Source organism: Leiobunum rupestre, chromosome 6 (assembly GCF_980474605.1).
Source record: "Leiobunum rupestre chromosome 6, qqLeiRupe1.1.hap1, whole genome shotgun sequence".
Taxonomy (NCBI): domain Eukaryota; kingdom Metazoa; phylum Arthropoda; class Arachnida; order Opiliones; family Sclerosomatidae; genus Leiobunum; species Leiobunum rupestre.
Genome location: NC_143389.1, coordinates 58638762 through 58652291, shown reverse-complemented (window position 1 = coordinate 58652291; position 13530 = coordinate 58638762). Strand labels below are relative to the sequence as shown.

At 38.9% G+C, this 13530-nt stretch overlaps 1 protein-coding gene across 1 annotated transcript in view; it reads left to right on the top strand.

Moving 5' to 3' along the window:
* The first annotated feature begins 3063 nt into the window (after positions 1–3063).
* Positions 3064–13530, top strand: part of LOC149942823 (uncharacterized) — a 51163-nt gene continuing 40696 nt past the window's right edge. The window contains exon 1 of the mRNA XM_090177380.1: positions 3064–3434. The gene's annotated coding sequence lies outside the window, so the exon portion shown is untranslated. The remainder of the gene's footprint in view (positions 3435–13530) is intronic.

The following is a 13530-nucleotide window of genomic DNA, read 5'->3' as shown; positions in this document are numbered from 1 at the left end:
GAGAGAGAGAAAAAAGCTGAATGTGTATAGAATTAGAGTGGGCTTCCGCCACCCACCAACTAGTCTCGGGGATCCTCGGGGGTCCCTTTTACCACCCCGAAAAAGCTCTCCCTTATCGCCAATCCACGCTAAAACTTATAAGCACGTTCTGTCTTTAGCCCATTTGCTATATTGTTTTTATCCGTCGGAGCTTCGACACCGTCACCGGAAACGTATAGTTCAACTTCTATACGTATACGAAATAACCGGGTTATTATTTGACGAACACGGGACTTGATTGTCCCCCTCTTTGGACCGTGTTGCGAGTTTACTTCAATGAAAGGTTTGGAGAAACATCTGGTTGAAAACAATGGTCGTCGATTGAGCGTCCATTAGTTGCCGTGTAGCTCCAAATTGCGATTCGCATTGTTAACTGTCGTCGACTTACGTTATAGGCCCTTTTTATTAATATTTAATTTAAAGCGTACGGTGTATCGCAGGGTCTAAGGGCTCGGACCATATGTTCGCGTTAGCAGGTTTGGGTTTATTTCGTCATTAAGTCGAATGTAATGGAGTAATGTTGGTGGTAGCGGGAATCCATAAATGTGAACAAAGGTCTGAAAAAATATTTCGCATAATTCTAGAGTTTGACAATTTTTAAAATGTCATTGTTGGCAAAAAAACAGGATTTTTTTAATTTAAAAATCCAGTATGGTTAAAACCATTATTAAAAAATGCTCAAATTGCCCGATTTCAAAATAACATTTTTGAGCGTGAAAGTGCCTTTACATTGTCAGGTATAGCAGCCTTATTTATCCGCTTTTATGCCCTAACATAGCGGCGCATTTTCACGCGCAAAATGAGTTTTAAGATCCCCTAATTGCTTATATCTAGCTCTCATTACTTACGACAAAAAGTGAAGGTTAAGTTTTAGTTTTTTCAATATCTCTAATTCATTTCTCAATATTTTTTAAATAAAACCAAAAGGGTTTTAACCATGGCTTTTTTGTGGTTAAAACCATGGTGGATTAAACTAGTCCGGCTGGTTCTTGCCAACCTGTAAAATGTATACTAATGTCAAACGTCTCATAAAAATGAGATTTTGAAATGTTTTTAAATCTTATTTAAACTCGGCTCCAAAATGACAAAAATCAAGTCTAAAAATCTAGAAATAAATACGCGAAGGACTTGGCACCATCCTCCTACGCATTGTAACCCGGTCACCAATTACCTGAATTAATGGCATCCCCCAGGTATCAAAAAAGGCATACAAACATATTTTGTCTTCCTTTCGGTATCACACTATTGATAGCGACGGTCACCTCTTAATTCGGACTTTGCGGTTCTCAAGGGCATTGTAACACCCTACAATTTTGACAGCGGTTACTATTCGGGAATTAATCCTTCCGCGTGGAGAGGAAGGTACACCGAGCTGACCGTCACTCTCAATAGAGGGGTTAGGAGTAGGAAGCCAAAAAAGTTGTTTGAAGCCTTTCTTGAGTAAAGGGGGTGAACCTATAATCGCTCAATGACTTCGGTAATAGCCCGCTGATTATTGTTATTATTATTAAATAGACCCCTTGGATCAGTGGCGGATACATTTGCCCCCCCCCCTCTTGACGCTTGACTTGATGATTTGTTATTACACCCATAGCATGTCTTTTAGCGCCCCCCTCCCCCCTTGAGTTTTTTCTGTATCCGCCACTGCCTTGGATAGTGGGGTGGCGGAGTGGTTAGCACTTTCGCCTCGCAGCAAGAGGAGCCGGGTTCGATCCCAGCTTGTGGCGATGGGTGAAAACTCGGAACAACTCCTTCCGCGTTGAGTTTGCAAGTTCTCTTCCCACTGGTTTAAGGGGTTTTCCTTCGAGTTCTTCGGTTTCCCCTTTCCATAAAAACTTGTTGAGGTTAACGTTAATAGTTAGTGTAGGGAGCTGTTGGCTCGTGTGGCATGAAGGACTTGCCACCACCCTCCTACGCATAGTAACCCGGCCACCTGAATTATTGGCATTAAAAGTCGCTTGATGACTTGGACCTTGGGTGGTGCCTAGCTGATTATTATTATATCAAAATCTTCCAGGGATTCTTCCATTTCATAGTAGAGTGTGAAAAAGCCACAGTTCGAGTTGGAATCGAACCCGCGACCTTCGCGTTACCGTCTATTCACCACTAGAACTCCCTCGAACTACGAAAACTAATATGGTCTTTTTTTCTAAGTACAAGTTCGGTATATTTCGACACCCCCAAATCTGACTTACGAGGGCCATGTATTGAGGAATTAGCTGAGCCAACTCGATATAATCTGCAAAATATCCCCATCGCGTAATATATATCATCGGGAATAGTCGATTCGCGAAGTTGGTAGGCTGGATGGAGCGCCCTTGTAAGAGGAGAGGAATGACTACGACTTTTTAATCTGCCGGGATAGATTTTCAAGCGGTACCACTTTTTTTTCTTTTCACGCAAACACTCGGTAGCGATATAGCCGCTTCCTCGGCGATAAATTCGATTGGTTCCCCTTGAAATTTGCCTCTCCGCGTATTCGAGAGGGAGACGGGCACGCGCTGCCGGGATCAAGAAGGGGTGCCCGAATACGAGAGGGGGGGGCCGAAATTCCCTTTAATAAAATCTACAATAAATCGGCCGCTGAAGAAGAGAGGGGCCCCTTCTCCGTGATTCAGACCCGCCGTGAATCATCATCATCATCCCCCCAAACTCCGCATCACCCTTATTCATACAGTCGACGGAGAGTCCAAGGTTACCTCGTAGTACGGTCCGAGGTGGCCGCGAAAACGCTTCGTATACGTCCGAGAATGTCCGTTAACCCGAACGGAGCGCGGGGGTCCCAACACGCTGCCAATATAATAGAACTGGCCCATCCCGCCGAATGCCGCAGCATCCCGCTAGACGGCGCCCCGCTCTCTCCATCCTCCGTCGGAATACTATGGAAGTTCGGGAGGAATTGTTCCTCTCGCGCCGTCCCCCCCCATCCCCCCCTCAGCTCTCGTAGCGCGCATCGTGTCGTGGCGAAGTGTAGGTGGTGCTTTAGTCGGAGGTAAAGCGAGTTTCAGTCTCGCTTCGGACTCGGCTCCGCTCGGATCTCGCTCGAGTCCGCGCCTTTCGCTTCCTATGATTATATTATAACGCGGCTAGACTACCAATATCAGCGTATAGACGGTAGCGTAGTATATACGATTGTGGACGGATTTTAGCTTTAATTTTCCTTTATTACAAATATTCGGAAGTTCGCCTCTATATTTCCGGTTACGCGAATAATATAAAAGTTATAGTTTCAAATTTTAATTCCCGGACGATTGCGTAAAACTGTGGAAATACGACAAACATTCTGACGATAAAATTGTTGGAAATATCGTAAACAATGAAATCGAGAGGACTGTGAAGATCGGATTTTCGGGAGGGTTCTTTCGGTAGCGGAACCGTTGGGCTCTTTTTCGTAGGTGAGTCATCGTCCATTTACCACAGATGTTTCATTCCCCCCCTCCCCCCTCTTTACTATTCATAATTTTTTTTAAATTATCCTGGCCTATAATGGCATTTCGAAGGTACAGGCCCGGCGCTCGGGCTTAGGGCCGATTGTTACGGCACCCCGCACCCGGCACTTCCGGCCGCCCTCATATTTACTTTGCGCCACCCCGCCGCCGCTTCTCTTTAATCCTTGGCGCCCCCCTCCCCCCAAATAGTCTTTTATTTCGGGTGAACGGGGGGGGGGGGGGGGTTGACGTCTGGAATTTCGGAATATTTATAATTTGAAAAGGAATGCGTGCTGTTTCGGTATCCTCGAATTTTCAAACTCGCCGTGAATATGGTAATTTTTGCGGTTGGGTTTTAATTAATTTGCTTCGTTTTGACTGTGTTTGCGTCGCGTTGTTACTTGAAATTTTAAAACTATACCACCGTTTTCCGTAATTTTCTTCATTCGGCTGAATATTAAAATTAACAGGATGCTTCCCAAAGCTATATAGTATATTAACTGTTTAAAGAGTTACAATTTTAGTCGAAAACTAAAAATTTCAAATTGATGTACTAAACTAAAGAAAAAATCGTCCGCTATCACGAGCTACGACTGGTTTTTAACGTAATTAGCTTCAATTACTCCTAGCTCCTGTTAAACCTGGTGACCGTAATGTGAAACTCTTTGATATTGTAGTTCATACTCTTTAATATTCTGGAAATTGGTTAATTGCTTCCCGCAGAAGCCAAATTAATATCTACAGATCTCTATGACACTATGATGAAGTAAATCTTGATAATAATTCAAATTAGAAATAGTATGTTGCTTAATTATTTCATCATATAAAATAAAATATGTAACGAATTAAAATTTAACGAATGTATTTTTAATATTTTAATTTAATTTTTTCAAATTGTCAACAGTAGATTACAAAAAAATTATTTTGAGTTTCTTCCGTTTACAGGCGATTTTAGTCAAAGTGGGTCGATTTTGTGGGTAAAATTATCATGTTTTTTAAGGTTTTAGGTATTTTTAGCGTCTATATTTTAACGCTGTTTAGCGATGTTCTACTAGTGACAATAATCATTAATTTTAAAGGTTGACAATACTTTCAAATATTAATTGTATACTTGTTTCACGACCAAATGACAGAGCCACCATTTTGAAAATGGTTCTTTATTAGTAGGTGGTATAATTTCTTTGCGCTTAGTTACAGCGATAAAAATTCCTTCTTTAATTTGGTATTTTCTAAATCGCCAGTAAGGTCGATTGTTGTAGCCTACACAGTTAGGGTGTATTTCAAAATGTATAAATTAAAGAAAACTTGTTCTAAGATGTGATAGAATACGTAAAGTGGTTGACGTGAAGTCCACGGCAGGGATCGCCATATTTCAAGGCTGTCGCTTACATAATTTAGTGCTATTTATGTTAACGAATACCGTAATTATGTTTTTAGCATCGAGTTACATTTACAGCCTAAAAAATCTGAATTTGACAAGCTGAAACAATTACAAAATTCCAAAAAAATCATGAGCGGTCAAAAATGATAATGCGCGTTTGCGGAAGAGGCTGCTATCGAAATATCAAACTATCGATAGTATCATATGTAACATAATTACTCATAAGTGTGCCAGAAATAACCTTTTCCCAATGAGAACTTGTTGCAAGGATATGACGTAATTGACGTCACTTCCCAGTCGATGACGGTTTTATCGTCATCAAAAGTAGCTCTGGCGGGGAGGGAAGGAAGTTCAAACCAGTTTTACGTGACGTTAGTCTGTATTTTCTTTGGTGGCTGTAAAACAAGGTCTCATTTAAATTTTTAATACAGAGATGTTAAACAGAGGCACACTTCTGAGTAATAATGTTACATTCAAAATCGTGGTGGGCTGTAATGCCGACGTAAGTTATTTTAATGAAATGCTTCGACATACGGTCGATCGATGGTGCCAATTTAAGTCTTGGAAACCAAAAATAAACCGGTATTTTATGTCCACTTAAGCATTCAGTTTATGATTTGACTAAAATACCAGATATACCGTAACATACTGCCACTACTTAAAATTTCACTTACACAATCGATAGTTTGATATTTCGATATCCGCCCCTTCTCCATTGCCATTTTTGACGGATAGACATTTTTTTGTAATTTTTAATTTTTACAGAATAGCCTTTCTAACCTTAAAACCCAGTTTAAGTCGGTTTGACAGTTTTGATCAATGAAATTGAGAGAAATTCGACTTGAAAGCTGTTCTGAAGCGATAGTGTAGCTATTATTTTCGCAGTGAGCCGTTGTAACGGGATATTCGGCAATAAGTAATGAGGCGTGACTGCGGAGGCGTGGCCAAATTAAGTGACGTAACGCGTGGGCGGGTTAATGACTGTATCGCGGGGGTTGGAGGCTTCCGTCCGCCATTAAAACGAGATTAATCCGACACGGGCCCCGGCTGGCATGCACCATGTTTATTCATTCATTAAATATAATGTCAATTACGGACGATGACACGCGGAACGACCAACGCTCGCGAGGTTTATGAGTTGGCGGACGATAACGCGTGAATCACAAATGTTTGTCGCGCCTTCTTCCCCCAAACGTCAATTATCTTAGTCTTTGTTAGCCAATTTCTATACATCGTATTTTCATTATTTCCAATGAAACGTTTTCCTTAATTTCACCATAGAGGATTTCACTATAGACTCGTATCCGTTATCGTTACGAGGACAATACGCCTTTAAAGGGGTGAGATGTGACGCGAAGATATTTCGGACAATGAAGTCACAACCAAAGACTAATTTAATAGTAAGCTCATGCACCTGATAGCGAGTTCTCGCTTATCACCTTTTCCATGACTATTTCAAATTTTAAATTGTCGCGTGTATTTGCGCCTAGTTCAACGTGACTTAGAGTAAATGTAGACTGAGTATTGCGAGTAATGATACAACCTATTGTAATATGGCGGACCAATTATTGAACAGAGATGACGCGAATAGTTACGCGTTATAATTTGCTGGAATAATGTCAAGGACTATTTAAAACGCGTGAATAGATGATTCTTTGTAAAGACTAGGGCTGTGCGAGTAGTGGTTTTAGGCAATCGGGTCGGTTATCGAATCGGTTATCGAATATCAAATTGTTTTCATCGAGTATTCGAGTCGAGTAATATTGAAGTCGGGTCGAGTAATCAAGTACTTGATTAAGGGGAAGCTTTCTCTTATTCGAGTCGAGTAACTAAAAAAAAAACCTCGAGTAATATTTTTACCGAGTCGGGTTATCGAATACTTGATTAGGAATTGGTTTTATTCGAGTAATTAGGAAATTAAATTTAAAAGGAGTATAATGTAACTTCCAATGCTGAAAATACCCCCAAAAAGTTGTAAAAACCCCTTTGAACTCTGAAGCAACGAGGATAGAAAAAAAACAATACTCGACGAGTTTAGAGAGCAGCTTATTCGAGTAATCGAGTATCCGATTATCCGATTTTTTGGAACTCGATAATCGACGAGTATTTTTCAATTACTTTTTGGAGGTCGAGTTCGAGTACTCGACCTCAAAAAATGCCGAGTAATCGATTGTTCGAGTACTCGCACAGCCCTAGTAAAGACGTTTCAGAAACGGTTGCGTAATAAAACCGAAAAGTGCGTTAGAACGTTTTCAGACGATCGTTAAATAAGCAGAATTCGATTTTCCTTAAGTTAGTAAATTAGGCAGTTATAGTTAATTAATTAATACTAGAGAGGTTAAGAAAAGCACTCTAGAAGTTTGAACAACAACGTCGGGAGTCACGTGAGCATTTTAAGCGTTTTACTTTTTCCGTTTGTACTTCGGAGTCGAATATTTAACCACTTAAAAACGACGCCATATTCTTGTCGAGCTTACGTCGTAATACATTGATAGTGTTTAAATTCCAATACTGATAATTATAATTATAAGTTATGACAACTTATTATTTATCAAGCAGCGTACTTGTTAAAAAGCGTAAATTCTTGTTTGAATTGAAATAAGCTTAGGCCGAGGGGCAGGTCACTTCAATTTTGGGTGCGTCTTAATCATAGTAAAATGATTAATTCAGGGTAATAAAGATTATAAAATCTAATCACGATTTAAACGAGATTTACTCATTCTAATTAGATTTAATTATTTTAATCACGATTTAATTATTTTAATCACGATTTAATTATTTTAATCACGATTTAATTATTTTAATCACGATTTAATTATTTTAATCACGATTTAATTATTTTAATCACGATTTAATTATTTTAATCGCGATTTAATTATTTTAATCACGATTTAATTATTTTAATCACGATTTAATTATTTTAATCACTATTTAATTATTTTAATCACGATTTAATTATTTTAATCACGATTTAATTATTTTAATCACGATTTAATTATTTTAATCACGATTTAATCAAAATAATCGGTCGAATCGAGATTTTATAATTAAAATAAAAACTAAAGTTTATTAATTACTAATATTGATGGTTCTATGGCAATTGTGTTTGATTATCGTTCTAATTTCTAATCGTGATTTAATCATACTAATCACGATTTAATCGTTTCACAGGATTTAATCATTTTAATCAGATTAATAATAATAATAATAATCAGCTAGGTTAATACCCAAGGCACCACCTTAGGCCTAAGTCATCATGCGACTTTTGAAGCCATTAATTCAGGTGGCCGGGTTACAATGCGTAGGAGGGTGGTGGCAAGCCCTGCATGCCACGCGTTCGAGCCAACAGCTCCCTACACTAACTATTACTGTTAACCTTGAACAAGTTTTTGTAGAAGGGGAAACCGAAGATCTCGGCGAAAAACCCCTTAAACCAGTGGGGAGAGAACTTGCAGAAGGAGTTGTTCCGAGTTTTCAACCAGTGCCACAAGCTGGGATCGAACCCGGCTCCTCATTTAATCATGATTAAATCAGATTTAAACATTCTAATCATGATTAAACGTGATTTAATCAGATTTAAACATTCTAATCATGATTAAACGTGATTTAATCAGATTTAAACATTCTAATCATGATTAAACGTGATTTAATCAACATACTCGTGATTAAATTGAGTTTAATCAAAATAATCACGATTAAATCGGATTTAATCTTTCGAGGGGTGCGTCGTTAATCAAGAAACTTTCTTGATTAACGACGCACCCCTTTCTTGAAGAAAGTGACCTGCTACTCGGCTTAGGCCTTGTACAATTAAGACGAATTTGGTAAAATAAGTGCGAGTTTACAAAGTGATAAATTTGCGGTACACCCGGGCACACGAAGAAACAAGGAATTGTATTTCGACAACACTCATGCCAATACATAACGCCTGATTTAGTATTGTTTAAACGACGTTTTTAATTTTTCATGTACCCTGGGTTAGCGAAAAGTGTGCAATTTTTAAAATTCGATTCGTCTAGAGCACTTTGCTAAACCATTATCTCATTTGAAGTCTGACTTTGAGATGGCGCTGTGGTAAAATTTAAAATGCGGAAAACATTTTACGTTTTAAAGTGTGTCAAAAATGAGACGTAAACGGAAACGAAAAATAATGTTTATTTTCTTTTACGGTTTCCGCCACATTTTTACGTTTAACGGCGCGATTCTCAACTTTGGCACGTTCAATTTTTTTACGCGCGTATAAATTGAATTTTAATATAAATAATTGGTATGAAATAATCCATTGTAGGGAGATAAACGAAAAATAATATCTAGAGATAAATATTACTAACCGGAAGTTTATCAAGCAAAAGCTTTCAAACGTCGAAATAGTTTCTATTTCTCTTCTATATTTTATTTGAACCCCCGCCTGTCAATACGGGGATCGTTATACAATGCTTAAATATCTCTTTTGTCCAATTTTAATATTACCAGAAGTGTATAATCTATCTCTTACGAGAAAAGGTTCCATCTATTTATCTATTAGTAAACCATGTTTTAACGATAAAGTAGTGTTAGAAAATCAATTTTTGTCGTGTTTTAAGCCAATAACATAAGCGAGACATGCTGATGAATAAATGAAGAAACGCGATACTTCATGACTAAATCTAGTTTATTTAAAAATAAAACAATTATTAAAAACGGCAAGCTTTCGAACCGTAGTTCCTCGTAAAGTCTTAAAATAAACTAGATTTAGTGTTAATGCTTCAGTCCCATTCGGCCGACGGCGATTTTTGGTTCGTCCCATTCGACCGAAAGTAGCGCAAATGTGCGATTTTTAATTAATTATATTTTTAGTCCCATTCGACCAAACCCAATCTAGGAAGTTCTATACTTCTGCCCACGAGATAGAGCAGAACACGTGAAATCAAAATTTTTTTTGGTGTGTATTAAGGAGTAATACTAAAAAATAAATTTTTAGTTGTAGTAGATTACATGACGCAGAAATACGTGTGTAGACTATACTAATGTAAACGTATCTTATTCTTATAAGTATTGTGGATCTATATTATAGCAGTATATTTTCAATCAACCACCTAACGGGACCAAGCGGGGTTTTTTGGTGGGAAAATAATGAAGTCTATTTTAGGGGAAAACGAGTGACTTATAGGAGGAAAAGACTAGCAAGAGGCTAGTGTTTGAACTATACCCTATACTAGGTCTTTAGTGTTAGGTTGGAAAAATGAAATTATTCGGTCGAATGGGAAAACACCTCTTTTATTACATTCATTTATTCATAAAAAGCCATGACATAAAAAAAGTTAAATATTTATAATAGATATGAATACTCCTCTCGTAAGAAATATTAACTTCTGATATTACGCATACTTTGAATTTAATTTTAATTATAAAACTGCAAAGTATCCAATCACAACGAGGTCAACCTGTCGCGAATAATTGGCCTAAGAAGAAACGAAAACTTGGTTTTAATTAGGGCTCTGTTTCCCTTTAAGAAAACGATTAAAAAGACAATAGCGCGTGGAAAGCGGAAAATAAATACAATAAATTGGGTTAGCAGCGAACGTTCGGAGGAGAGAGAATGTTTGGCGTAATGATTACGGTCTAATTCCAAGAAATAAAAGGTGGAGCTCTCTCTCTGCGGAGGCCCGGGGGGCACCGAAAATGAAGACAAAGAGAGCTCGAACGAAAGCCTTTATCCGCCGGGGCTACATTTCGCGTCGCCTCCGCGGGGGGTCGCGATGCGTTTGGGCCCGTGCCATCCGAGTTGGGAAGCCCGAGAGCGGATGAGGAAGGAGCAACGGCGGATGAAAGGTGGGAGCGCGTCCCTTCTACCTTTTTGCCTCTCTTTATTTATAGACATTTCTCTCCTCTTACGAGTGAAGGAGGCACGCCGCAACATCAAGCAATTATCGAAATAGCGATTCCACTCACGGCTAACAGTGCTGCCGGGTTGTGGTTTTACCCGACATATTTGGCCGGGTTTTTCGATAGTTTGACAGGGTTGCCACAGTACCTGCAAAATCTGGAATTCCTTAATATTTAATAAGGGTCTAAATGTCAAGGAATTTTTAAAATTTTTAGAGTTGTAATAACCGAGACCTTTCCAGAAACTTTTTCCGGAAAATTAACAACTCTAAAACATTTGGTCTAAACATCAAAGAAATGTCAGGAAATATAAAATATTTATCTAAAAATCAAAGAAATGTCGGGAAATTTAATTTTTTGTCTAAAATCAAAGAAATGTCGGGGATTTTAATTTTTTGTCTAAAATCAAAGAAATGTCAGGAATTTTAATTTTGGTTGCAAATAGGAAACCTTTACTAAAATACAGATTAAAAAACGCAAGATTTAAGCACAAAATAAGTCAGGGAAATCTCGGTCAGGCAATTGGAATCTGAATAAACTTTGGCAACCCTGTTTGCGCTTTTGTTGAGCTAATACTTGATGAAAATCCGCTTTTCATTTATGAGTCTCTAAATTGAACTAGATCTAAAAATTGTCCGCTTACACGCGCTACGACTTGTTTTTAGCGCAAGCAGCGCCTTCTCTTAAACCTGATGGCATAAATAAATTCGTTGATCCAGCATAAACCTATAAGTGCATACTCCCTTTAAACAATTCCCAGTATAATAAAATATAAATATATGATTTTATAAAAACCAAATTACATATTAATGTTGGATCAATGAATTTCACATTTGAACCACTAGGTTTAACAGAAGCTAGGGGTGATTGGCGCTAGTCGTTATGGCTTGGTTTTAACACCAAGCCATAACGACGATTTTTCGATTTAGGTTCTACTCCCTTAAACCGAGGAGATTATCCGTTGCCCATTGGACTATCGCGTGATTCTCCTTAGCACGGCCGTGTTTTGTAAGTTTTGCACGTAACATGAACCAAGAATCTAAGCGGACTCACTGTTCCCGTTATTTTGACACGGTAGGCGTGGCCTAAATCGGAAGGCTTACTGAGGCGCATCAGCCGCTTTGAAGCGCCTCAAGAATTATGTTCAACTCTCACAGCGTGAATCTTAGTCGGGGCTTAGGCGACAGTACGTGCGATAAAGTTAGGTTAGGCTTAGGTCATCAAGTTTAGAATTTAAATGGATTCCAGTTAATTTGTTTAAAAAACCTCAGCCGTACGTGACTTATTGGTTAACAGCTCCCTAAACTAACTATTACCGTTAACCTCAACAAGTTTTTATGGAAGGGGAAACCGAAGAACTCGGGGGAAAACCCCTTAAACCAGTGGGGAGAGAATTCGGTATAATTTTAATTCAGGCGTCATTCTATTGGTATTAGCTCTCTCTATCTACCTATCCCAGTGCTGAGTCGCAGTTTTTAATCAAAGGGGGATATTTCGCCCCTCGAATGGAAATTACGGCCTATAGGTCCCCGGGAATCGACGAATTCTCTTCAACGGCACTCGATATACATTTATTTCAAGCGTCATTCGATTGGTATAAGTTCTCTCTATCTGCGTATGCCAAATTGCCAGTGTGAGCCGCGGTTATCAATCAAAGGGGTAAAATCAAGAGTGCTAGGAGGAAGAGGCTACTATCGTGGCTGGGCCACCTTGTTATTTATGATTCTATGGTTATCTACCTTTCGAGACGGTAGCGGGTCAATAGTTCGTACCGCGTGGCCGCCCATAAACCAAAATCCTTCCGAGTTCGAACTGTCGTTAGTTCACCTATTGGTCGCGCAACTATTGACGCGACTAAGATATTTGTCTATTTTAGAAATCTCCAATTTGCGATTTCAGTGAGAATTGCTGGCAAATTGTATTTGTAACCTGGCAACAGCCTGTATACCCTTCGTTTCGGTGCTGTGGCGTCATTTTCCAAACGCGGGCGAGTTGGGAATTGAAAGAATCGCGGGAGATGGTGGAGGATCGAAGTAGTTTCTCAATGTCCAATTGTCGCGTATCTGGAGAAAGACTAATGGCCCCGTCCTCCCTTCGAAAGGGTTCCTCGTTACAGGGCGGCTATTTGTTCCCGTCGGGACTGAGTCGGGGTGTCCCTAAAATGTCGCCGCTACATCGTGTATGCCTTTAAAAGCCGTCCATCTTTAGAACGACGCCAGCTCGCGTCCGCTGATTTATGGTGTTTATCGAAAGCGTCCTGATTTCGCACCAGCCTTACTTATTGCGTTTCCACCGACGACTCGCCTATTTTCCAACCTCTCCTCTCGCGACTCGCTACCTCAGGGACAAAATACGCTAACTCGAGAGCTCAAACCCGCGAATGTGCCATTTTTAGATTCGTTTTCTGGCCGTTTGGGTTATGATAGAATAGTTGCTTTTTTTGGAAAGGAAAATTTGATATGTATTCTCGAAAATGTTAGGAGTAATTTTTTTATTAAACATCTAGTAATTGTTTTAAAGAATTTTACACTTGACGGACCAACTCAAAAGCATAATTAAGAAACTTTGAGAGAGGAGACACATGGCATTTTAATTTATAAAATATTTCTATTTGGGTGTAAAAAACCCGATAAGAAGCGAGAGTTCTCGGTCCGCGAACCTTTGTCAATCTAAGATTCAAAACAATACATTTGGACAATTATTTTAAATTAATTTTTATGAGAATGGCGCAAGGAAAATTAGAGCTCTGCGTAACAGATAAATTAACTGACAAAATTACGATAAATCGTAAATATTTTGGTTAACTGTATATTTATG